Source organism: Mchenga conophoros, linkage group LG20 (genome assembly GCF_057382185.1).
Source record: "Mchenga conophoros isolate Kocher_MC1m ecotype Shallow Benthic linkage group LG20, M_conophoros_male_GT1.1, whole genome shotgun sequence".
Taxonomy (NCBI): Eukaryota; Metazoa; Chordata; class Actinopteri; order Cichliformes; family Cichlidae; genus Mchenga; species Mchenga conophoros.
Window position 1 is genome coordinate 7,051,641 of NC_140545.1, and position 25,192 is coordinate 7,076,832.

Below are 25,192 nucleotides of genomic sequence, written 5' to 3' on the forward strand. Positions count from 1 at the left end.
TTTTTTTTACATTCATTTTTTTTTCCTGAATGAGTAATTCATCCGAGGTTCTATTAAAGTTGAGATGGGAATTTATCTTTCTTTGACCAATTTACAAACTTATATATATAATTAAGGCAACAGAGGCATCATCCTAGTTACGTCCTGAGAGGGTTTTGTTTTTCTTGGAGATGCTGATTCAACTGTAAATCGTGAGGCAACACTTTATAATTGTGTGTATTGTTTTGTGGGGTTTTTTCCTGCGACAATTTAGACAGTAGACCACTTTCAAAAGGACAAAAAACATAATGTAATTATATGTTATCTTTTATATGCAGTTTTTGAAAGAACACGAGAAATAGTTTGCAACAGTTTGTTCCTTTTTGTAAAGGTCATTTCCAGCATAATACACAGAGAGAATCACCAGCAGATGAGAGCTCTTTGTTCCTACACTCTCCAGTGAAAAATGTCTGGCACAGCTGGAGAGTGTTGTCACATCTATGCCCTGTCTTTTGGCTTGTCCAAACACTGATATGCTGTAGGCAAGACTCTCGGAGGGGACACTTGAAATGACAAGTATAGCATCATCATAACCCTGTTCTCTTTGGTGTGGCATGAAACAACGTAACCAAAAAAAATAGTATAACATCAACACCTAAAATACTGGACACAGTTCCTAAAATGCATTGATGCCTCGTGCATGGAAAGAAGAGAATTTCCTTGTTGATCACATCACCCCTCCCGTCCCGCTCCTCCATTGTGTGTCAACCCAAGCCCTTTTGTTAAATGTTTATACAGTGCATCTGCTGAACAGGAAATCAGATTTTATTGGTATATTCACTCATCTCTTCAAGTTCACCAGCTGCAGAGGAACAGAACAGAAAAGCACAGCCAAAATGAAGACTGAATCCAGAATCAGCATACTCACTGACATACTGGGTACCTGCTATCAACAGTGGCTCCATCCATTATTATTTTTCATTGCAGTGATGCTTTTCCTGCTTTCACAGGTAAAAACATCTCAGTGATAATGTCAGAACAAATGAGCGCAGTGTGGAGCTTCTATAGATTCTTCAGTAGTGCTAAATCTTTCACATTATGGAAACTCATTATTGATAAATGTAATGAAATAGATTTAGCTTAGACAGTCTGGGAAGCAATAAGAGTATTGACTCCGCTTTTGGGGGCAATGGCCAACCAACCAATATTTGGTTGGTTTATATACAATTCAAAACTTTGTGGTCTCTTTTAACGAATGTCTGAAATGCCATACTGCATTTCAGCAAATGAAGTCCCTCTTTTTCTTCACTGTCCACCTGCATCCAAACAAATATGAACGGTCAATAAAAGACTAGAAAATGATTACCAGGCATGCAAATATCTCTTTATTGAGATTGAGGTTGAGGTGACATTGTCATATTTTGTGTCAATCATAAATTCAGCCTTTAGTACTTATATTTCTATATATAACTGTGCTACACAAGAAGAAGATCTCAAGGGGACATGACAACCGATGGAGCTGCATATTTGGCAAAGATTTTTAAGCCGGATATGCTTCCTGATGCAACCCTCCACACTTTATCCACACTTTGGAGAGCTGTAAACTACCTAGGAGCACACTAACTTACAAACACCCGAGGTTGGGAATAACTAATGTGCTGTACCAAATATATTTAAAAGGACATTTGTGACTGCATTAGATAATTTTGTAAATGTAAAATGTATAAGACATTTTACTGGTTGCTGACAACTAGCTAGGTAACATTAGCATGTATAGAATTTGTTAAACAAAATCACAATGTCTATCCAACCTTAACCAACGTGTTTAGTTATCTAAACTATGCACATTACAGTCTCACATTTGCATTAACTCCAAAATAGCTCAGAAATGCAATGCTTATTAAAGTGATTCAGGCAGCAAACACGCCATCTAAGTCTGCAACTGGATAAAAATGTTGCATAACATGTCATTTCTACTGTATAAGTTTGATAAATCATCACAAGCCAGTTGTGTTTTTAACGCATTCTGAAATAACTTGCATTGCATGAGTCATATTCGAGCTCTTGAAATGATCACATCATATAGATGACTCAGCTCCCCTTTTTGTGATTCGGAAGTCAAAATGTATTCTTCAGTTTTTAATGGTTTGACTCATTACTGATAAGAAGCACAATTAACAGACTTGATTTAAAAAGTCACAGCTGATGAACAGCTGATCGTTTAACATGAAGAGTTTAAAAGACTTCATTATACCCTGCTTTTATTTGTCAAATAATCAATCTATGATTATATCATCTTGTGTTTGTCATAATTTTGTACGTATCGGTTTAGTAAGAGAGAGAACAATTGTATAAAGAAAAAAACCCAATTTCAGTCACAGTTAAAGAACTGACTTTTCTGAGTCATAGACATACAAACATCTAAAAGTGTGTTCCATAATAAAGATAACTTGTGTTTCACCTCAGGCAAAAAAAAAAGAATGATTCTTTTTAAACTATTTCTTTTTCTGTTTATCTAGTTGCATTTGTAATTTTCAAGTGTAAGATGAGAGCAGTGCCCATGAACCTGGAGCCCTTCTGCTTGGATGACTCACAAGACTCAAGAGGAACAGCAGCTTTCCATTTAATACAAGAAATTGTGTTAAGCTCTAACATGTTTATACCAGGGTCTTTACAGCCAAGTCCAATTTTTTTTTTTTTACCTCTGGGAGCAGCTGAAGGTCATACGGATATTATTTAAAAAAAACAAAAAAAAACCCAGATTATATATTTTTTTATGTAAACTTGAATTCCCCTTTTGTACCATGACAATGTAAAAACCCAACTTCAAAACTGTCATTCTAACTTAAGTGATCAAATGTTTTAGAAGAAACTGAAGTACCCCAAAATATAAAATTTAATAACAGGTAGCTGAAAATGTTAAGTACAGAAAAATTCAGATAGCAGTTTTCCCATGTAGCAAGGTAAGCCCACAGCCAGAGTAAGCCAACTATACAGTATGACATGACACCTCAAATTCAAAGGTTTCACTTTAACTGCTGTATTTTTATAAGTGGTCAGAAACTTGTAAATAACTCATGAAAGAATAAAGTTACGTTGAAACCAAGCACACCATTGCTTTTCTTGTGACATTACCAATAAGTTTGATGTGTCACATGGCCCTCTTCCTATTGAAAAAACAAAAGTTGTATCCTGAAACCTTGGTCTCAGTATTGAGCTTGTGTAGCACCATGTATAAGTTTGTGTATGCATGTTATGGTTATTAAAGGAGTATTAGAGGTATAGCAGGAACAGCAGTGGTAGCAGTAGTAGTATTTGTAGCACTGGTTTTATCCAAATGCTTGACTGACAAGCTTCCTAACCACAGTGCAACGATCAGCTCGATCAACCACAGTCCCTCAGGCCTCAAAGCCAAATTAGTCTCAGTGTACACAAGAGAAATCAGCACTGGAAATTACATACACATGACGCAAAGACTTTCTCTCTCTAATACCAAGATACTTGATGAGTTGTTAAAATGAGTGTCTAGTTCACCATAGCACTAAAACAATAAAGATCAGAAAATATAAAAATATATCCTGTATTTTAATAATTAATTTACAGTCTTGTTTTTCCATTATGCAATGCAAGGTTTTATAGGGTAATCATAATTACAGTATGACAGTAACTGTAAATGTGCCCTGGTCATGTTCTTAAATCCCTCTCTGCAGTGCCTTCTACACCTGTAGCCCATATTATGAATTTTTATCCAGATGAATATAAACAGCAGAGGAAAACACACGGGTGAGCTCTCAAAAAATAAATAAATAAATAAATAAATAACACGACCACAGGTGGTAAATATTTTCCATCTTGTTTAACTGAGTTTGAGCACCAGTGATCACTGATGTTAACACAGGGTCTGCCTTTCTCACCCCACTGGAGTCTTGTGTTCTCTCACAGTGGAAAAATCTCTCTAGGGGTAGAAATCGCAGAGTAACCCACAATATGATATAACACTATCATGATACAATATGTTGCTCAAACCAACAACAATTTGAGGATATCACAATTTTGGAAACAGAATACTGTATATACACGACAGAGTTCTGAAGGTGTGCTGTTCTTTATTAAATCTTGTGTCGTCTGTAATTGTAAATACTACTTGCTTATTCAACAAGGATGAAAAACAGCAAAGGGAGCCGCTGGCTGTCACATCTTCATGTACAGCCAATACCCTTTAACAGTTTTCAGGCAAATGTGAAGAATCACTTCACTGTCCCACAAAGAATCACCACCTCAGTGTGTTACACTGACACCCTCAATGTGATGTTCTTACCTAATTTCCCATCAATCTGCTATTAATGGTGGCATTAAAAACAAGTTAGCTTCAATCCTCATTGATGGGTATGGTACCTTTGAGTATCTTCCAAGTGATGTCGTTTCCAATATTGTGTTAACTGACCAACTAACCGATCCGAAATCTCATTCATTATAACATGCATGTTTGAGCCAAGATTTTACACCAGATGTCCTACCTGACACAATCCTCCCCATTTACCCGGGCTTGGGACCATCACTTGGAGTACAGTGGCTTCCCTCCTGCCTCACCCATGCAAACTGGTGAGATAACCTTTAGTGCTACAATATACAGTGGGGCAAAAAAGTATTTAGTCAGCCACCGATTGTGCAAGTTCCCCCACCTAAAATGATGACAGAGGTCAGTAATTTGCACCAGAGGTACACTTCAACTGTGAGAGACAGAATGTGAAAAAAAAATCCATGAATCCACATGGTAGGATTTGTAAAGAATTTATTCGTAAATCAGCGTGGAAAATAAGTATTTGGTCAATAACAAAAATACAACTCAATACTTTGTTATTGCCAACAAAGGTTATGTTACAGAGGTCAAACGTTTACTATAGGTCTTCACCAGGTTTGCACACACAGTAGCTGGTATTTTGGCCCATTCCTCCATGCAGATCTTCTCGAGAGCAGTGATGTTTTGGGGCTGTCGCCGAGCAACACGAACTTTCAACTCCCGCCACAGATTTTCTATGGGGTTGAGGTCTGGAGACTGGCTAGGCCACTCCAGGACTTTCAAATGCTTCATACGGAGCCACTCCTTTGTTGCCTGGGCGGTGTGTTTTGGATCATTGTCATGTTGGAAGACCCAGCCTCGTTTCATCTTCAAAGTTCTCACTGATGGAAGGAGGTTTTGGCTCAAAATCTCACGATACATGGCCCCATTCATTCTGTCCTTAACACGGATCAGTCGTCCTGTCCCCTTGGCAGAAAAACAGCCCCATAGCATGATGTTTCCACCCCCATGCTTCACAGTAGGTATGGTGTTCTTGGGATGCAACTCAGTATTCTTCTTCCTCCAAAGACGACGAGTTGAGTTTATACCAAAAAGTTCTACTTTGGTTTCATCTGGCCACATGACATTCTCCCAATCCTCTGCTGTATCATTCATGTGCTCTCTGGCAAACTTCAGACGGGCCTGGACATGCACTGGCTTCAGCAGCGGAACACGTCTGGCACTGCGGGATTTGATTCCCTGCCGTTGTAGTGTGTTACTGATGGTGACCTTTGTTACTTTGGTCCCAGCTCTCTGCAGGTCATTCACCAGGTCCCCCCGTGTGGTTCTGGGATCTTTGCTCACCGTTCTCATGATCATTTTGACCCCACGCGATTGAGATCTTGCGTGGAGCCCCAGATCGAGGGAGATTATCAGTGGTCTTGTATGTCTTCCATTTTCTGATGATTGCTCCCACAGTTGATTTTTTTCACACCAAGCTGCTTGCCTATTGTAGATTCACTCTTCCCAGTCTGGTGCAGGTCTACAATACTTTTCCTGGTGTCCTTCGAAAGCTCTTTGCTCTTGGCCATGGCGGAGTTTGGAGTCTGACTGTTTGAGGCTGTGGACAGGTGTCTTTTATACAGATGATGAGTTCAAACAGGTGCCATTCATACAGGTAACGAGTGGGGGACAGAAAAGCTTCTTACAGAAGACGTTACAGGTCTGTGAGAGCCAGAGATTTTCCTTGTTTGAGGTGACCAAATACTTATTTTCCACCCTAATTTACGAATAAATTCTTTACAAATCCTACCATGTGAATTCATCGATTTTTTTTTCACATTCTGTCTCTCACAGTTGAAGTGTACCTCTGGTGCAAATTACTGACCTCTGTCATCATTTTAAGTGGGGGAACTTCCACAATCGGTGGCTGACTAAATACTTTTTTGCCCCACTGTATATATAGGCAATAAAGTAACAAAAAACAGTTAAATATGCAAACTGCTTAAATATGTTAGTATTTAGAGTTATTAGTTAGAAGATATGACTATCTAGCTTAGAAATGTTGAATAATACACAAGATCCTGCCCATTTTACTTTACGGCGCAGAGACGTGGACAATGCTCAAACACGACCTGAGCAAACTCGAAGTTTTCCAAATGCGTTGCGTTAGATGCATTCTCGGCGTTTTCCTTCGCGACCGTCATTCGAATGACACCATCCTCACCAGCTGCGGCAGCCAACCGACGATCGGCGACCTAATCCAGCGCCGCCGACTCCGTTGGTTTGGCCACATTTGTCGAATGGACCCGAGCCGCTACCCCCATGGCCTACTCTGGTTGACCCGCCCCACCGATTGGAGGGTGCATCGAAATGCACCAAAGAAGACATGGATGAAACAAATCCAGTATGATTTGAAGGCCCTTCGACTTGACCTCGAGCAGGCAAGAACCATCGCCTTAGATCGAAAAGCGTGGAAGATAATCGTTGGTCAAGCAAGAGAACCTGCGGCACCTACAGCAGCGTACTGATTGCGCGGCAGACCACCGCCGCTGGTCGCCCGCTAAGGACAAGAAGAAGAATACACAAGATAATTAAATCTGCATCCTTATTGAGAAAATGGAGAAATATTAGCCAGACTGAATAAATGCTAATAGTGTACACATATTATGCACTATAGTGCTTCCTACCACGATATTATGTGTATATTTGAATATATATTACACATTTATTACCACAGTTTCTCTGTCAAAGACATTCATAGAAATACTTTGTGGTGGTCTTGTGAAACTGCTGTATGAAGAACAGTGCTTTTCTTCTGCTGGATGACTAACTTATCACTTTACACATGAGTCATATTCTGGACTACTAAAAAGAAGGACCAAACACTTTTTTTTTTTTATTCTTCATCTGAAACTATAATCAGCTGAGATACAGAGAGAAGAGGAGACAAGGTTGCCCAGACACATTTTGGCAGACATTAAGATAGATTTATCTGTTAAAACAAAGGCCAGAATAGATGACAGTGTGTCTAAATGAGATCAGACGAGTAATTACATCGAAAACTGTTCCAAGGAACACGATGATTTTCAAGGATGCATCTAACCATGCTCATCAGCACAATGTCAGTGTGTGTGCGGTGCAAACTGAGAGCTGCAATGCATGTGTGATGCTGACCCATATCTCTTAGCTTCACATAAACCAGGGAGTGGGCCACTTTTAAAAGCTCCCTGCTGACAGGTGTGATGCATGGGGTCCTACTGCCGGACCAGCCATTCATCCCTGGAGCTGTGAGAGAGGAAAACATTTTGCTCTGTTAGACAGTACTGCTCTACCCAGTGCACTGCTACCTTCACGATTTAATATTACATCAATGATGCTTACAGATTTCAGCTCCTTTACCTTGAAATTAAAGTCAGCAGGAATGCTTTTCCTGCAGTAGGCTATGCAGCATCATACACAACAAACTGCAATGTATTGTGCATTAGAGCAGGGCGATATGGCCAAAAATATTTATCACGATATATATTTGAAAATTTGCGATAACGATATAACTGACGATATAATTGATGCGAGACAAAATACAACTCCACAACATTACTAGCGCAAAAAGACAACCTTCCATTTATTTTCACTTAAACAAGAAGCTGGTTTTTATGTACATTAAAGCTTTATAAAAATGTAACAGTGCAAATGCAAATTCCTTGCTGAAAGTTTAACCAAAAGGCATTTCCAGTAGAAATGGGCTGACATATCCTGAGCATAACCATGTATAATATCCACTGAAGTTAAAAAGAGGTGCTTTGCAACATTAAACTGCAGTGTGCAGTACGTATTTTTCGGACCATAAGGTGCACGGGATTATAAGGCACATTAAGCGAAACAAAGCAGTCAGATAAATCAAACTTTATTAAACTCATTCTTCTTGCTTCCTCCAATTCTGTACCATTGATTCATTAATGTTGAATTCTCTGGCAGCGGCTCTATTCCCATGTTGTTGCAGTATACTAACGACTAACCTCGTATTGTGGACGGATTATCTCAGTTGTTCTCCTGACTGAAGATTGGTCCTTTTACAGCATCCTGCCATGCGATTGCATTTGTCTCTAACCATGAGGAACCTTAACGTTAACTTTTATAAGTGGAAAAGTGTTAGTGTTCGTCCTCCAGCTTCACTGTTTATGTTATGCTAACATAGCTGTGTCGCTAGCGATCACGTAGCACATCATTATATACCAGCTAGCCCAACTTCAGTAACCCTACAAACGTCACTGCTGTTTAGTTTTCTGTCTTCATTTATGTTGGAAGTGATAGCAGAGCTGTACGTTTGATTTTTTTCAGAAATCTCTCAGTCAGAACATGCTATATCATGCTTAGGTAACTAGCGAAACTAGCGAGCTAACTTCCGCTAGCTTCCTGCTAGCTTCTAACTCCGTTAAATGTAATAACTTTTGTTTTCATGGATGCCTGGAAGTTAAACTTTATAGTTACACCTGGTAAAGCAGCAATGCTGATCGTTTTATTAAAGATGAAAGAATTTAGACAGTTTTTAACTCTTAGTGATGCTGCAGTGTTCGTTTGACCTGAAGTATACGGAGTTTAGGACCCAGATTACTCCCAGATTTAAGGGCATCTTAGTCGGACAAATACGACAATAACGATGGCCGCTTGCATGTTCTGCAAAAAAATGTGCTTTGTCGTGTATCTGACGGACAAACACCAAACCAGTTCCACATCACGGAAGTTGCACCATTTTTACAAACCAATTCTGGTTCATCTGTTTCACTCAACAATCGGCCATGTGCGTATGAAAACAAAGGCACTGCGCATGCGCGTTTTACTCATATTCTATCGCGATATTTCATTTTCCTATCGTTGCCTAACATTATACCGGTATTACCGTGAACGGTATAATATGGCCCAGCCCTATTGTGCATTCAGAAAACTTTCTATTAGAACCAGCATGAACATTTTGGGGGGCAATTTGAGTTACAATAGCTTCTCTGTTGGATTGGACCACATGGGCCAGCCTTTGCTCCCCATATGCGTCAATGAGCCTTGGCCTTTTATGATCATGTCACTGGTTCACCACTGTTCCTTCCTTGGACGACTTTTGATAGATACTGACCACTGCAGACTGGAAACACCACAAATGAACAGCAGTTTTGGAGATGCTCTGTCCCAGTCAACACAATCTGACCCTTGTCAAACTCACTAAAATCTTGTCCATAACATCAACTTATAACTAGGGATGGGTATTGATAAGATTTTAACGATTCCGATTCCATTTTCGATTCTGTTTAACGATTCGATTCCTTATCGATTCTCTTATCGATTCTTTTTTTTTTAAAAAGGAGAACACTAAAGTCGATTAGCTTAGAACTGTGTTTTATATCTTCTCTTTGAACAAGATAGAAATTTAGGAGTAACATGGCCTTACAAACCCAACAGTGAGATCTTAAGAGATCCAGCCTACGGCTCTTCAATGGGGTGTCACAGGGTCCCCAGGAAAAAAATGTATATGTAAAATAATAAAATAAATATTCTCCTGTAGCAATAACAAAGTTTAACATAAATTATTCTGTAGCAATTACACAAGAATATCCAGTAATGTCCCTGCCTACAATTAAACACATTCACTTACCAAAGTGAAATCGGGGGCATCTGCTGTGGCAAATGGGTTCAAGCCTTTGACCACAAACTTAGACACTGCTGGGTGACATTCGTCTATCCTGGCCTGAAAGGAGACGCTACCGGTAGACTGCAGCGAGAACTGCCAGCATCTGAGCCAGCCAGACTCTGTCTCTCTCATCATGGTTATCTAAATGCAACGCACAGTAATAGCAGGTTTTGTAATAAGGTAAATCGCGCTAACATAATATGCAATGCTAATTGATTAGTTACCTGCAGTATTAACGGGAGAGGACGTGGAAACGCTACCGCTGCTGCTGGGTTGAGCTTCGCTAGTCCGGAGCGGATCAAAAACACGACATTCGTTGAAAGCAATCGCGTGTTTTTTGAGCAAATGCTTTTGCATATTCGTAGTGTTTCCTCCCTTTGATGAAATCTCTACTTTGCAAGTATTGCACGTTGCCCTGTTGTCATCCTTTCTCATAAAGTGTAACCAAACTTTTGAGCGTTTGTGCCGCTCAGGCGCCGTGTTTCCTACTGGGTAAAAGACGCTACTCAACGTGATGACGTCATTCGGGGCGACTGGAATCGATAAGGGAATCGTTTTTAAAAGTGGCAAATGATTCCAAGGAATTGAAACAGTGGGAACCGGTTCTCAACAAGAACCGGTTTTCGATACCCATCCCTACTTATAACATACTGTATCACTTGATTGTATGTTTAGGTGCCACGATGAAGAGATAAGTGTTTTTCACTTTATTTGTCAGTCGTCATAATGTTATGCTTTATAAAGACACATTAATTTCCATTAATGCATTTATGCATTATAAATGAATAAACCTACCTAAATTATGGTAGATAACTATCTACACTACTCTCATATCATTCCAAAATATGATTTATTTATATTGTAGGTGTCACTATTTAGTAATGAATGCATTTATTATTAAATATGTTTGCAATTCAACCTGGAGAAATATAATTTAAGAATATATTCAACAACTGATAAGACACAATAAAACAAAGCTTTTAGGCAGGTTGTCTTGGTTTATGTCAAATGCAATCTCCACAAGGTAACAAATTGGAAACGTGACTCCAAGACCTCATAACCGAGGGAGAGGGTAAGTGTATCATTAGGCTATTAAAGAAGAAACATAGCAAAATTGGGTAGCACTGGTAAAGGAAGATCCATATCCCAGTAACAGAATGTACATGGCCATTCTAATCACCAAGCTGAATTCACTATGACACATGGATAAGCTCTTCTATTTTGGCACAACTGGAAACTGATGTTTTAGAAATGGCTCAGACAATGCAAAGCACACATTCATGAAGTCATGAACGGCTGTGGACGACATCCAAAAAGAAAATGACTGCTCGCAAATATACATGATTAAACTTTGCCAAAAAAAAAAAAAAAAAAAAAAAAAAAAAGGAAGAGAACATGTGAATGAGTATTCAAACCACATTTTTGGTCAAATGAAACCAAAATCAATGTGCTTATATGCAAATCAGCATGTTTGCCATAGACCTGAGCAAGACTGTCAGAATGACTGCAGGGTAACAACCATAAAACATGGAAGTGGAAATGTGCTGGACTTCATGAATACAAAAATATTTGAGGAAATAACTTTATGTTTGTGTAGCTGAATACTAAAAAAAAAAAATGACTCCCAATCTATGGAAGCTTGGAAATAAAGTAATGTTGCAAAATTACCCCCATCCCCAATTACATTTTTTTCCCCAAAGTGTAATTTTACCAGAAAAAAATTTGAGCTGCCCAATCATATAAATATGTACATCAGCTGTTGAGAAACCAGGACACACTGATGAGAAGTGGGCTACTGGAACAAGAAGGTATAAGTGGGGAAGAGATGAGAGCAGAGTGTTGTTGGAATGCTACTATGCAAGTAACCCCAGTGGAAGAGGTTACATGAAGAGAATGTGAAACCTCTGGAATCTTCGATACTCAGCGTCCACACTCATGGTGAAAGAACTAGTAGCTCAGTGTTCCAACATTCAGAAGAACAAACTGCTATCACAACTGGAGATCGATGAGGTACAACACAAATGCTATAGCAAGGGGGAGCCAGGAAGTCAGGTCATGGTGGATCATAGCGAAGCTGGAAACCTGGAACCTCCGGAGCTGGTTACCAAAATTAAGTGAAGTACCCTCTGAAGGTCTACTAGAAGTCATCTGCTCCATGAAGACAAGACGCCAACATCAAGGTAGCATGGAGAGAAGTTAGCCAACTATTGGAGCTGGAGAAAGATGCAGATGCTAAGAAGTACAGCAAGGTGTCCTGAGGCCTCGGAAACTTCTAAACAAAGACTCACAGCCTTGGCCAGCCACTTGAAGAGCCAGAGAGATAGAAGGCAGAATAAACCAGCTGTACTCTACTGAATCATCCAAGGTGTGCTCTTGGTAGCAGGGAAACAACATAAGGACTGTACCACCAAGGCTGTAGATGAGAAGTACTGGAAGGGAGAAGGACCCAACCCATAATGGCAAAGCTCAGTGACTAGTGGATCTAAGAGCAGACCACAACAACCTCCCTGAGCAGGGACAAGTAACCATCACAGTGGCAGACATCCAAGAACAGGTCTGCAGCATAAAGGATTGGACCGTACCGGGCCCTGAAGTTGACTGTATTCCATGAGTATCTGGCAGTACAAATGAACCAGCTGCTAATCAACAAGAGACACCTGGAAAGGCCAACTGAATGACGAACAGTCCTACTCCCAAAGGAGCTCCAGAACGGACTGGTCCCAACTACCAGCCAATAACCTGCCTCAGTACCACATAGAAGCCCTTGTCAGGCCTCATAGTGGCTAAGATGAACAAGCACATGGCTAAATACATGAGTGGGACACAGAAAGGAATCAACAGGAATACCAGAGGTGCAAAACATCAGCTACTGGTGGACAGAATTGTTGCTCGAGATTGCAAGACCAGCCTCACCAACCTAAGCATGATCTGGATTGATAAAAGAAAGCCCGTGACTCAATACTCTACACATGGATCGTGGAATATCTAGAGCTATACAGGATTAACAGGACTCTAAAACACTCATAGGACCCTCACCATCAAGTGTGGGATTTACCAGGGAGACGCTCTGCCCCGACTGCTCTTCTGCATAGGCCTGAACCCCCTAAGTTAAATCATTGACAAGACTGGCTATGGATACAGACTATGAAATGGAGCAACTGTCAACCATCTCCTCTCCACATGGTTGACATTGACATCTGCAGAGGGTCACGTAAGTCCTAAAGAATCAGCTGAACAATAAAACCAAGATCATGGTAATCAACACCTACGCTCTGCCGGTGGTCATATACTCTGCTGGGATATAAGCTGGCCAAAGGAGGAGATAGAAGCCACCAAAATCAAGACAAGGAAGCTCCTGACTATGCATGAAGGGTTTTACCCCAAATCCAGCACCCTGAGACTGTCTTGAGACTGCAAGATGCTAGCAGGCAGGGCATACATGGAATGCCAAAACCAAGTGGCTGGCATAGTATACAGGAACATCTGTGCCAAGTTTGGAATGGAAGTCCCTCGGTCAAAATGGGACACAGCCCATAGGGTGGGTGAAAATGACCGAGCTAAGATCCTGACCTACAAATACAGACAGACAAACTGGTGAGGGGTAACCACGCGGACATAGTAGTGGTGATGTAGCTATGTCTTTCTTTACATGCTGCATAGCAACTTCATTATTAATATCTAAAAATATAATTTTATTTATATACACACACACACACACACACACACACACACACACACACACACACACACACATATATATATATATATATATATATATATATGGTAGGGACATAGTGGTGGTAGACAAACAGAAGAAGACGGCCGTAGTGATCGATGTAGCGGTTCCGAATGACAGCAATATCAGGAAGAAGGAACACGAGAAGCTGGAGAAATACCAAGGGCTCAGAGAAGAGCTCGAGAGGATGTGGAGGGTGAAGGTAACGGTGGTCCCCGTGGTAATCGGAGCACTAGGTGCGGTGACTCCCAAGCTAGGCGAGTGGCTCCAGCAGATCCCGGGAACAACATCGGAGATCTCTGTCCAGAAGAGCGCAGTCCTGGGAACAGCTAAGATACTGCGCAGGACCCTCAAGCTCCCAGGCCTCTGGTAGAGGACCCGAGCTTGAAGGATAAACCGCCCGCAGGGGGGCGTGCTGGGTGTTTTTTTATATATATATATATACACACACACACACACACACACACACACACACACACACATATATATAAAAGAGATACATCATAAATTGGACTATAAATTTTTTTTAAATTTGTTTTTAATTGACTATACTACTTTAGATATATGGAAGTAATTAAGACTTGAGTAGGTAGATAGATAAAAATCAGGGAGATTTTTATCATATTATTTTTTAGCAAAGTATAAGAACAATATGTCAAAAGACAACTTGCAGAAGTTCTCAAAGCTCCTTAGAGGAAGGCACATACAGTATGATGTTTATTAAATGTGACAAAGCTGACAGGAATTCCAATTGATGCTTAATGCCTATAAGACTGAATGGAAGTTTTATGGGGCAGCCAGAAGCTAAATTTTGAAAATCAGTGAAGGTGAGGAGAGAGTTTCTGTGTTTAGAAAGAGGCTAAAATTTGTAATCTCTCTGTACCTCTTGTTTTACCTTTATATGACAGCCTAGTCATAACTGGCTTGGTCAATATTATTTGTACTGCGTGTGGCAATGCACAAATACAGATAATGGAGGCAACAGAAAAATTGCTAAAAGCCATTACAGGAGTACTTACTTTAACAGTGTGTTTACATCCCAACCAAAGGAGAAAGCATAACTGACTGTTAGGAATGTTTTAAAGCAGCTTAAGAAATTGTTGATCTACTTGGATTCCCTTCACAACCATCACCATGGTTTACAGAGTATGGTTCAAAAAAGAGACAATATCCAGTGATTGGCAGTTCTCCAAGGGAAAATACCTTGTCGATGCCAGAGGTTAAAGGACAGCGGCCAGACAGCTTTGAGCTGATTGGAAGGCAACACTAACTCAACTACTCGTTACAAGAGAGGTATGCAGAAGACTGTCTCTGAACACACAACGCGTCAAACCTCGAAACAGCTGGGCTACAGCAACATAACAGACAAAGTGCCATTTCTATTTGCTGACAACAGGAAACTGAGAAAGGGCTCAAAAAACAATAGAAAAACATGGAAAAATGTTGCCTGTGTCAGCCCCGACGCTGGTGTGCTGTTTGATGTTCCTGAGACACTTGTGAGTACTGGTCTTAGCTGGGTGGCCAGCTTGTCACAGAGTAAGGAGCTGAATTTTCCATTACAAATACAACCCTTGAGGCTTTCTTCCTGTTTATGTTAAGCTACCTCCAGCTATGACTGGAGCAGGATCACTGGGCACCATATGGCAGCAGAACTAGTGTTTTTCTTGAAAACAGGCATCTACGGCAGTTTAAGCTAGTCAAGTGGTAGATTAAAGCCATGCATCACATTATCAGTTTTAAACTTGTATAAGCAAACTTAAGCATCTAAAAAATATCATAAGAGTTAAAGATTATCAATAATCAATCAATATCAATGGCCAATATGTTGCTGTAACATTTGCATGGTAGGATCGTTGAATCAGTGATTAAGGCTGCTTGCAGTGGTGTAATGATGTGGAAGATATTTTCTTGGTAAACTTTGGGCACTGGTATCAACTTAGTATTGTTTTAGTGTGACAACCTATGTGAGTATTGTTCCTGATCGCTTTATGATCACAGTGAACCAAACTTCTAATGACTGCATTCAACAAGACAGCATGCCATGTTACTAAGTTCAAATCAAATCAACCTGGTTTCTTGAACATGACAAGAACAATATTCACTTTACTAAAATGGCCTCCACAGGCACCAGCAGACCAGTCAAACCCAGTACTAGCAAAGTGTACCTAATAAAGTGTTTTCTGAGTGTATAACTTTCTCACTACAATCAAAACCCTTTGACCACAGTAACCAGCTGTTTTCATTTACATGGCACCCAATAACTAACAACACCTGACAAGTAGGGATGGGTACCGGTGTCCGGTGCCATGATGGCACCGGTTCTGACATAAACGGTAGTAACCAGACCGAAAAGCAGCGCACATTTTGGTGCTTTATTTCGGTGCTTTTTTTTCCTGAGCTGTGATACACTTCTAGCCAATCATTTTACGTTTCCGAGAATAGTAGACGGGCCCAGGTACGTACGTTCTTTTAGAGCAAACTCAGCAGCCTGCAACAAGTGCTTTAAGCTGATACTGTGATACTGTCAAAGGAGGTAACACCTCAAATCCGATGAAACACCTGGCGACGCATAGCGTTTTTTTTAAAAGCCCAGAAATGCGCCGTATTTGATAGCTTGCTGCGAGACCTCACACCGAGCACATCTACTGCGGGTGGGTTGCCTGTTATGCAACATCCCCCAAAAACACGAAGAGGAGAGTCCCGGCCCCTAGCCCTGCCAGTGTAGCATAAATGATGACGGATGATGATGGCAGCAGCCGTTCTTCTCTGCGTGAGTAGCTAAATGTTGTTCGTGTGTAATTTACGTTGAGTAGGCTAACCACGTTATTACATTAATGCATGTAAGGTGAACTAGCAAACATCATCATAGCTACATGCGGCTGTCTTCTTGTTTGATGGCAGATACTCCCTTCACCCTGGCCAAAAAGGCTAAAATGACCAAAGAAAAAGTGGAAAACAGTTAAACATGAGAGGTTTTTGGACAAAGTTTGTGTTTTTTCCATTGTTTAAGCACTGCTTCCAGCCAAGAATCATACCATATATACCCCATAGCTGCAGAAAAGGCTAACATTGTTATCTTTTTACAAAAAACCAGCTGAGCATGAGAGGTTTTTGGACCAATTTTGTGTTCTCTATTCTTTAAGCACCGGTTTGAGCACCGTTTGAGCACCGGCACCGTTTCAAAAGTACCGATTTGGCACCGGTATCGGATAAAACCTAAACGATACCCATCCCTACTGACAAGCCATTGTGTCTTTATGAGATAAGCGCTATCACGTTAGGCACCGGACTGAATGTCTTTCTTTACATGCTGCATAACAACTTCATTATTAATATCCATCTATCTATCTCTATATATATGAAAGACATACATCATAAATTGAAATATACATTTAGAAAAATATGTTTTTAAAAGACTATACTCATTTAGATATATGGAAGTAATTAAGATTTGAGTCTCATTCTAAATATATCACATTTTTTTAAAGGCTGAAGCAGGTACATCATACAACATTTATATTCCAAATTGATATGATGTGATGATTAATGGTAAAAACACTGGAAAAATAAGAATTACTTAGATCAATTTCCCCAGAGCTTTGGATCTAATGTATGCCACCATTTTGCTTCAGTCTTTTGGGGTTACATGTGAATGATACCTCTACATCAGATCTACGTTGTAACTTACGCCATAACCACAACCCCATTTAAACCCTACGCCACAACCTTCTAAGTAACCTTATGTGCACCTCCAAAAAAATTGAACTATATGTCTGTTCAACGCATACCAGAACAATTTATATGTGTAGAAGGTTGCGGTGTAGGGACAAAACGATTTTCCGGTTGCTACATAAATTAGAACATTGATTCCATGTGGAACTCAGAATCAAGATTTACACCCATTTACACAAAAGCTCTCACACATTTGAAAGGTGGCAACTTGGTGTTCGGAGTCTTAACTAAGGATACTACAGGTCTGTATACCTCTTGAGTCACAGCTTCCCTAGTATGTATGAAAACAGTTTGAAGCCAAATATCTGTATAAAATCCTGTAGTCAGCAACACTCCATAGTGTCAGTCTGAAGTTACTTACAGGCAAACTACAGACAAGAAATATGCAAGTACATATACTCAAGCACTGAAACAACGATGATAACATGTTCTAAGCACATACCCCTTCCACTTAATCACAGCATTTCACTAATGCACAGCAGGGTGGCAGAGCTAGTTGGCAGCCGGCTCCCTAACCAGATTCTAGCCACTGTGCCAGCCCTCTTCGCATGAAGTCTCTAAACCAAGCCAGTGAAAGGCTGCCAGCTCCAGTCAGCAGAAAATAGAAAGGCCCAGAGGTGCTTTGTGCCCTTGACCTTTGAACCTCCTGCCAAGGTAAGCTAAGATCATGTATCTATTAAAAAAACAAAAATCAATAAAAGTGAACTAATCAATAGAATTAGACCACTGTGGTTTTTGGTTGCATTGTGTGCGGTGGGTATGAACAAAGAAGTCATTACTTTTATTTATATTCAGTTTTATTTATTTAAATTCAGCAAATAAAACTGATTTACAAGGATTAATCCAGTTGAGACCACTTTGCTTGCATTTAGAAAATGGACAAATCAAGGACAGAATAGAAGATGTGCCATTTTCTCTAGCTTATGACCATCTATTCAAGTCAAGCTTGACACTATATTCTTCAAAACGATATGCAGTCAATACAAAAAGTAAGCTTCCCAGACTGAAACAGCACACCAGTGTGATAAAAGATTACGCTGGTGTGCTGTTTGATGTTCCTGAGACATTTGTGAGTACTGGTCTTAGCTGGGTGGCCAGCTTGTCACAGAGTAAGGAGCTGAATTTTCCATTACAAATGCAACCCTTGAGGCTTTCTTCCAGTTTATGTTAAGCTACCTCCAGCTATGACTGGAGCAGGATCACTGGGCACCATATGGTAGCAGAACTAGTGTTTGTCTTGAAAACAGGCATCTGTGGCAGTTTAAGTGAATCAGGTGGTAGATTAAAGCCACGCATTACACTTGTATAAGCAAAATTAAGCAGCAAGAAAAGATCATAACTGTTACACGCTATCGTCATTGCCATTAATCACGACGTTACATTACCATATAATGGTGTGGGGAAGGGCGGTCAACGTGTTGTGGGCGAGTAAAAAAATAGAATCGTGTGAACACGGGCTAGCGCGGTCACAAAATGACAGAGCTGAACGTGTGACAAACAAAATGTCACACATGCCCTGCGAAACACTGAGATCTGTTGTGAGGTTTTGTGGTGTAGAAGTAACTGTCACATGCAAGCTACAGCAGTTTCTCTGGGCAGTAAAAGTGATCATTGGCTTGCATGGCCACTTTCTGACCTTTGACAACATTCAATAGCTCCTCGCTTAATAATTATCTCCTTTGGTTAGTGTATTAAAATAGCATTTGAAAGAATGTCATCAGATTTCTGCCAATTCTCTCTCAATATCAGGGGCTGTAGAGCAAAACTACACTGGTAATGCTGTTGTATATTTAATATATATTGGACTGCACATGTTTAAAGTATAGGGCCACTTTTGTTCAAAGTTATGGCTCTGGTAAGAATCTTATGAAAAAGAAAAAAAATGTAGGGTTTTTGTCTTAAAGCTTAATTATATAAATGTGTTGAATAAATGACTTGGGAGGAAAATAACGCTATAAATCAGGTATCCTAGTAGAGCAGTAATTACTTTTACTTAGTTAAGCCATTGTGTCACAACACTCTCACAAACACAAAAACAATATATATAACAATATATATATATATTATTTAGGCTTATTTTTTTTAGATTTGGAAACCAGTAAATCAGTGTATATATACTGTACAGTTATATACAGCTTTTGTTTAAACAAAATGTCTGTAAAAGCACACGAAATGCATGAGATTTCACAAACTAACACAAAGAGCAGACATGCAGAGCACAGCTTAAATTATGTTAATTTCGCACAGAACATTTTAAAAATTGCCTAAGGAAGTTTACATGTTCTCTGCAGGCCTGCATGTGAAAACCGGTGTTCAGTATTGTTTAAGTTCAACCTTGTGCCTGCACAAGTACTGTATCTAGGTTACTGTCCCTTTTACTGATGCGTTTCCTGTCAATCAGCGCCAATGTGTACTAATTACCACACTTACATCACATAGATTTATTGAAGGCCTAAAAGCTGCTCGCTCTGTTAAGTTAGTGTGCTGTATAATAGTTGACAGTAGCCACCGTAATAATTGTCATTCCATCTTTCAATTAGGCCACTTCTCCATCCGCATTTTGTCTTTCAAGCGTTTTAATACCAATAAAATCCTCGATCTATAGGTCAGTTCTGTACTGCGGGTCCACAGGAATGTCACGTTTCGATTCATAAATCCAGAAATACACTTTTTAGTATCACCTGTTCCTGCTGCAGGACACCACCTGTTTGGATGGAGCTCTGTTGTTCTCTTTGTTTTTGTTTGTTTTTGTACACCTAAGCTAATCGCCGGCGAGTCTGACGTAATTATAACCAGCTGTGCGGGTCTTGGCTTACCTTTCACGAAATGTTGAGGCTCCTGACTGCTCGTTGTTTCCGGGGGATGAAGACTCTGTCGGTCATGGCTTCAGGTCCGTTGAAGTGGCTTCCAAAGCATTTCCATCCCTGAACTGAACAGCGTCGGGAGTATCAACAGCATCAGGTTAGAGGAATGACCTGCGAAATGAAGGATGAGAACCCGAAACGGCACATCACCACAGCTGCACTCCTCTTTTATCTTATTGCCCTCTTTTGTCTCGCTGACTGTGGAGGGGGGGCAGATAAATTATCGAGTAGTTTGGCAAAATATGTCACTTTCTTTTCCACGAAGCGGGCGGTCGAGCGATAGCACGAGAACTAAAGTAAAACGGTTTATTTTAGCTGAAAGGCAAAATTCTTCTTCTGTTTTCCAACACTGACGAGGCGAGCGACGGATGAGGCATGACTGCTGCGCGCTCCCGACAGTGTTGGCTCGTTCTCGTGCAGACGCTCCGTGGTCGTGGGAGTGAACCGCAATAAGAAATAATTCATGGAAAAATAGGTCGGTATTTTACCAGAGCAGAGCTGCTGTTGCGTGCTGAACATTTTCTTTGATTTTTTTTACAGGCCCTGCAACCTCTGAATGAACATCAAGAGCTTACTTTCATCAAAGGTCTCATTTGAATGAGTTAAAATAAAGATCTGATGCAGTGCAAACAGAAAGGGCATTGTTTTAATAGCTTACTACAGTTGAGTGTGAAAACATCCACGAAATCTAATAAATGTCGTCATTCTTAAGACTTTTCTGATGGATCTTCTGTTATTTATATCTCGCTGATGCTCTTTTTTTCCTTCATGCCATTCATGCTCCTTTTTAAATGGGTCTTTTAATTGACATTATACGACTTGTTACGTAAGCCTCCTTCCTTGGATGATTCTGTAAGAGCGGCTTTCCTCCCGCAGGGTGAAGATTGTACCCAGTGAGAAAACTGATAGGCCCTACATGAGAGAAGAGACACAGAGGTCCCTGTTTCCCTGGTTTTTGCCACTATAAAGATTTTTTTCATTTATTCACCGGATGGTCTGAACAGCAGTGCACAGCTTCCCATTCATTAAAACAGATACACAAAACCACACCTGGGAGCTGCCTGTGCAGGGCACAGCCAGACTGTTCAGTGATGAAGTACGTTTTAAAAAAGCTTCTCCAGACACTGAGTCAGGATTTCTTCACAGCTAATCCAGTCACCACTTAAAGCACCTATGCGTATGGCTCACAATTTAGTCACATTTTAAAAGGTAGTCATGTTGTATTTGAAGTATTTATTTTGGACCAGCTTTATTTTTCTTAGTCTTGCCTTTGCACACGCACATACTCCATCAAATAGTTAACATTTCTCAGATTTATTATCCAGACTGTTGTTTCTGTTGCACTATGATCTGCTAAATTAAAATGCAATCCTTGCAGCTGTAGTGGGGTTGTTTTTTTTTTTTTTCATCAACTGAGAATTTCATAAAATTCCCATAAAAGAGCATAAATAAGAATATATTTTATATATATTTATTTGGATTTGGGACAGATAAAGTATTATCTTTTGGTAGAGCTGCTACTATATCAATACAAGTCAATATATAAGTCCTCATGTTGTACTTCTGTTTGACAAGTATGTCCATACAAGCAAATCATAAGAGCAAGTAATCAAAAACAGTGATTTATCATGCAGAAAAAGCTTGGCCTGCTTTGCTTCCTGCGCTGCAGCATGATATAATGCTCATTCAGCTAAGCTTGCCAACATTTTAATTTTACAAAGCTTAGCTGTATAATTAGTTTTTGCTACAATTTCTTTCACTAGTTTCAGTGCTACTGTTGCAGATCACAGTTGCTGTGTAAAGCACCAGGTTTTAGGAGACTGTGATCCAGAAAATCATCACAAAATAACTCTATTTTACTGGGAAAAACTGGAGATTTCATTTAAAGCCTGCCTGGCTGACTGAGCGCCCATGTTGCTCACCCTGTTGGATTTTACTAGCTGTTTCTAGAGATGTGGCTGAATTCTTGACTTGAACTGGAGGTAATTTAAGCAGCCTCCAAGTTGATTAAAAATGACTATTCATTTTAAAATTGGAATAGGCAACAACCATTTGCTATTCCAAGCAAATGGAATTTCACCATTTCACAGTCAACCTGTGAATATAAAAACTGCTTTGACTGCATTTCTTGACCACGTAAAAGAAAGAAAGAAATAGCAAAAGTTACAGCTAAATCGGTTCACTTACAGCTCATAAAACATTTGCGCACAGTGCGTGGATAAAGAGTAAAGAACTATAACTGTGTAAACACTACATTGTGTACATGTTTTATTTTGTAAAGGTTTGGTAAGGGAATGATTCTACATTAACTGAGTCTCCTTGTCTGTGTTAGGTTTTCTCGAAACTTCAAACAGCAGTAGCAGAAGAAAAGGCACATTTGATGAAAAACACCCGGAGAAGATTTCAAACACGATAAAAGAAGAGAAGCTGATTGTGTTATGATTCATGGGAGAGAAGAACTGAATAGATACATCACAGACAAATCTAACTACAAGTGAGCTTAATGAAAGCTGATACAAACTTCCAAGATCATTCTAATCCTTTTTGAAAAACAGAAGAAGTACAAGGAGGTCAAACAGAAGGTAAACAGATGAGCAAAGAGGCAAAACTATGTGCATGCTGTTCTGACTGGACACAGGTGACATTAGCGAGAGCACGGCACACAGTCACATGAAGAAAAGGAAGCAAAAACAGATAATCAGTATGTGGCTCTGGGTGGTTTTTGCCTAAAAAGACTGGGAATTCTAAAATATTATGGCTTCTACTTGGAGTGCAGGTGCTGTATTAAAGAAAAAAGAAAAATTAAAGAAAAAAAAGGTGGACCTCACTAATGTCTAAACTGGTTTCAATCCTGCCTAGAAACAGGGGGAAGCAAGTCTTGATAATAAGACAGGCAGTAACTGAAACAAAAAGGCAGGGAACAGAGGAAACTACAGGAAAGCACACAAGTCACTTGAAAATAACATTAGAAACAAATAAGGGATACAATAAAGACCGCGATATGTGTGCCTGTGCGTGCATACGTGCAACCAGTATGTGTGTGTGTGTGTGTGTGCAAAAACACAGAGAACAAAGAAGAGGAAATGAACAAAATGAGATGGCATGTGCAAAGTAAATGGCACAATTTGATTAACAAATGTGTCCAAAGCATAATTTTAGAGAACAACAGTGTTACATTTGAACAGTGTGGCTCTGCTGGAGCACACCCAAATCTACCTTTACTTCACAGTCTTTGGTATGTTCATTATTAACTTGTCAGGGTAAAATGAGTCAGGACTGATTCAGTGGGTGCATGAATTAGCAACCCATTTACAACACTACAATGGGCATCAATTAATGCTAGGCTGTTGGCTTGTGGAAAACAAGTCCAGCTTAGTTTGAATAATTTGTGATTTGATTTGTGTAACAAAATCTGGAATTTGTTATTTTGTGTTAGTCATGAAGATGCATGCATGTGTAACCTGTTACTGATGTTGTTTTAGACTCAAGTAAACCCATTATCAGTACTGGACATGGCAAGGGAGCTTGAGTTTGTGTGATGCTAGGTGACCTGGAAGTAAAAAGTAACAGAAGGCATTCCCGCCCACTGGCTTCAGTGTCACTGGGCTGCCCCAACTACCACCATCAGCTCCAAGATATGTAGGCACAGGCACAGCATCTTTTTAATACTTAATGCTGTTTTCAATGTCCTATCAATATGCTCTCTCATCTTTTCCAGGGTGGCCACCCCTCTGTGCATCAAAGTTTGTGTTCCTTACACTCAAAGTTAGCCAAATTTAGTTGCACCCCAAAAGGTCCACTGTGGCTGTAAAAACAAAAAGGGAGGTTCCAAGCCAGACAAAGCATGATCCATCACCTACTCCTCCGCGAGGAAAGCCCTGCTGGCTCCAAGCCCAGATTACACAGGATGGTTGAATGTAATGCTCATAACTCAGTTCTTTGAAAATGTTCCAAGGAAGAGTTTTTTTCAGATATTTTGCTGTTAAAGTCTTTTGTTCTTACACATCAGCAGCTTTTGCCAACAAACTTAGCAGAAACGTTGCCTCATGCAAATATTGACAGACATATTTACAAGCGTGACCATGAAGTGCAAACAGCACATTGTTCAGGTTACTGAGTTTTGTCTCACGTGTGAAATCAAGGCCTCGCTGCAAGAAAATGACTGACGAGAGATTCTTGAGCTGTGAGCACAACGAGCAGAAAATGCAAAGGAGGCCACTCAGCAATAAAAGCCAAGAGTCTTCTGAGCACCACCTCGCTTTATCATTTATCCTTTGCTCAAAGTACTTAATGGTTCTTGTGCCGCACCAGAGGATCATTCATCTAAGTAGCCTCTGCACGGGTATACAGCGTTGAGAGCACTGCTGTGCTTTCATTTATATATGACATGCAAATATGTTATCAGATTTTGTCTTTCATTCGAATTTTTCTGTTATTCTCAGTGAGAAAACAAGTTTGGCATATAGCCTCATTCAGTATCACTGTTTTTAACATATAAAATATATACTGTAGGTTTATGTCAGTCGGACACGGAATTTATCTTCATTAAAAGCACACTGTTGCTGTTGCTGCTAGCTGAAAGAGAAACATCTATTTTAGATAATGACATTGTCATGATACTGTACGTATGGCGAATGCTTTTCAATGAGTTCATATTTCTCAGAAGTCTCGTCTTACCATACTGTCTCACTGTATCGTCTTCTCCCTTCCTGTGCTCGCCTCCTCTCACAAGACGCTTCTGCATAACTAGGGTTAAAAATAGATATAGCCCCCAGTGCAGCTTGGGCCTAACTTTATTTTCATGGGGGAAATGAAAAGCACACATACTCTGCTGGCTGGAAGGACAGAGGAAAAAAATAACAATAACCTTCATGATCCAATGACAAATCATTTTCTGTCCATGTCAGAAAGGCAGTATGAGG

The 25,192-nt window shown here is 40.0% G+C and overlaps 1 protein-coding gene across 2 annotated transcripts in view; it reads right to left on the bottom strand.

The window, feature by feature from the left end:
* Positions 1-20,746, bottom strand: part of gpr153 (G protein-coupled receptor 153) — a 41,603-nt gene extending 20,857 nt beyond the window's left edge. For both annotated transcript variants that reach the window (XM_085259449.1, XM_085259450.1), the window contains exon 1: positions 20,223-20,746. The gene's annotated coding sequence lies outside the window, so the exon portion shown is untranslated. The remainder of the gene's footprint in view (positions 1-20,222) is intronic.
* Positions 20,747-25,192: the final 4,446 nt, after the last annotated feature.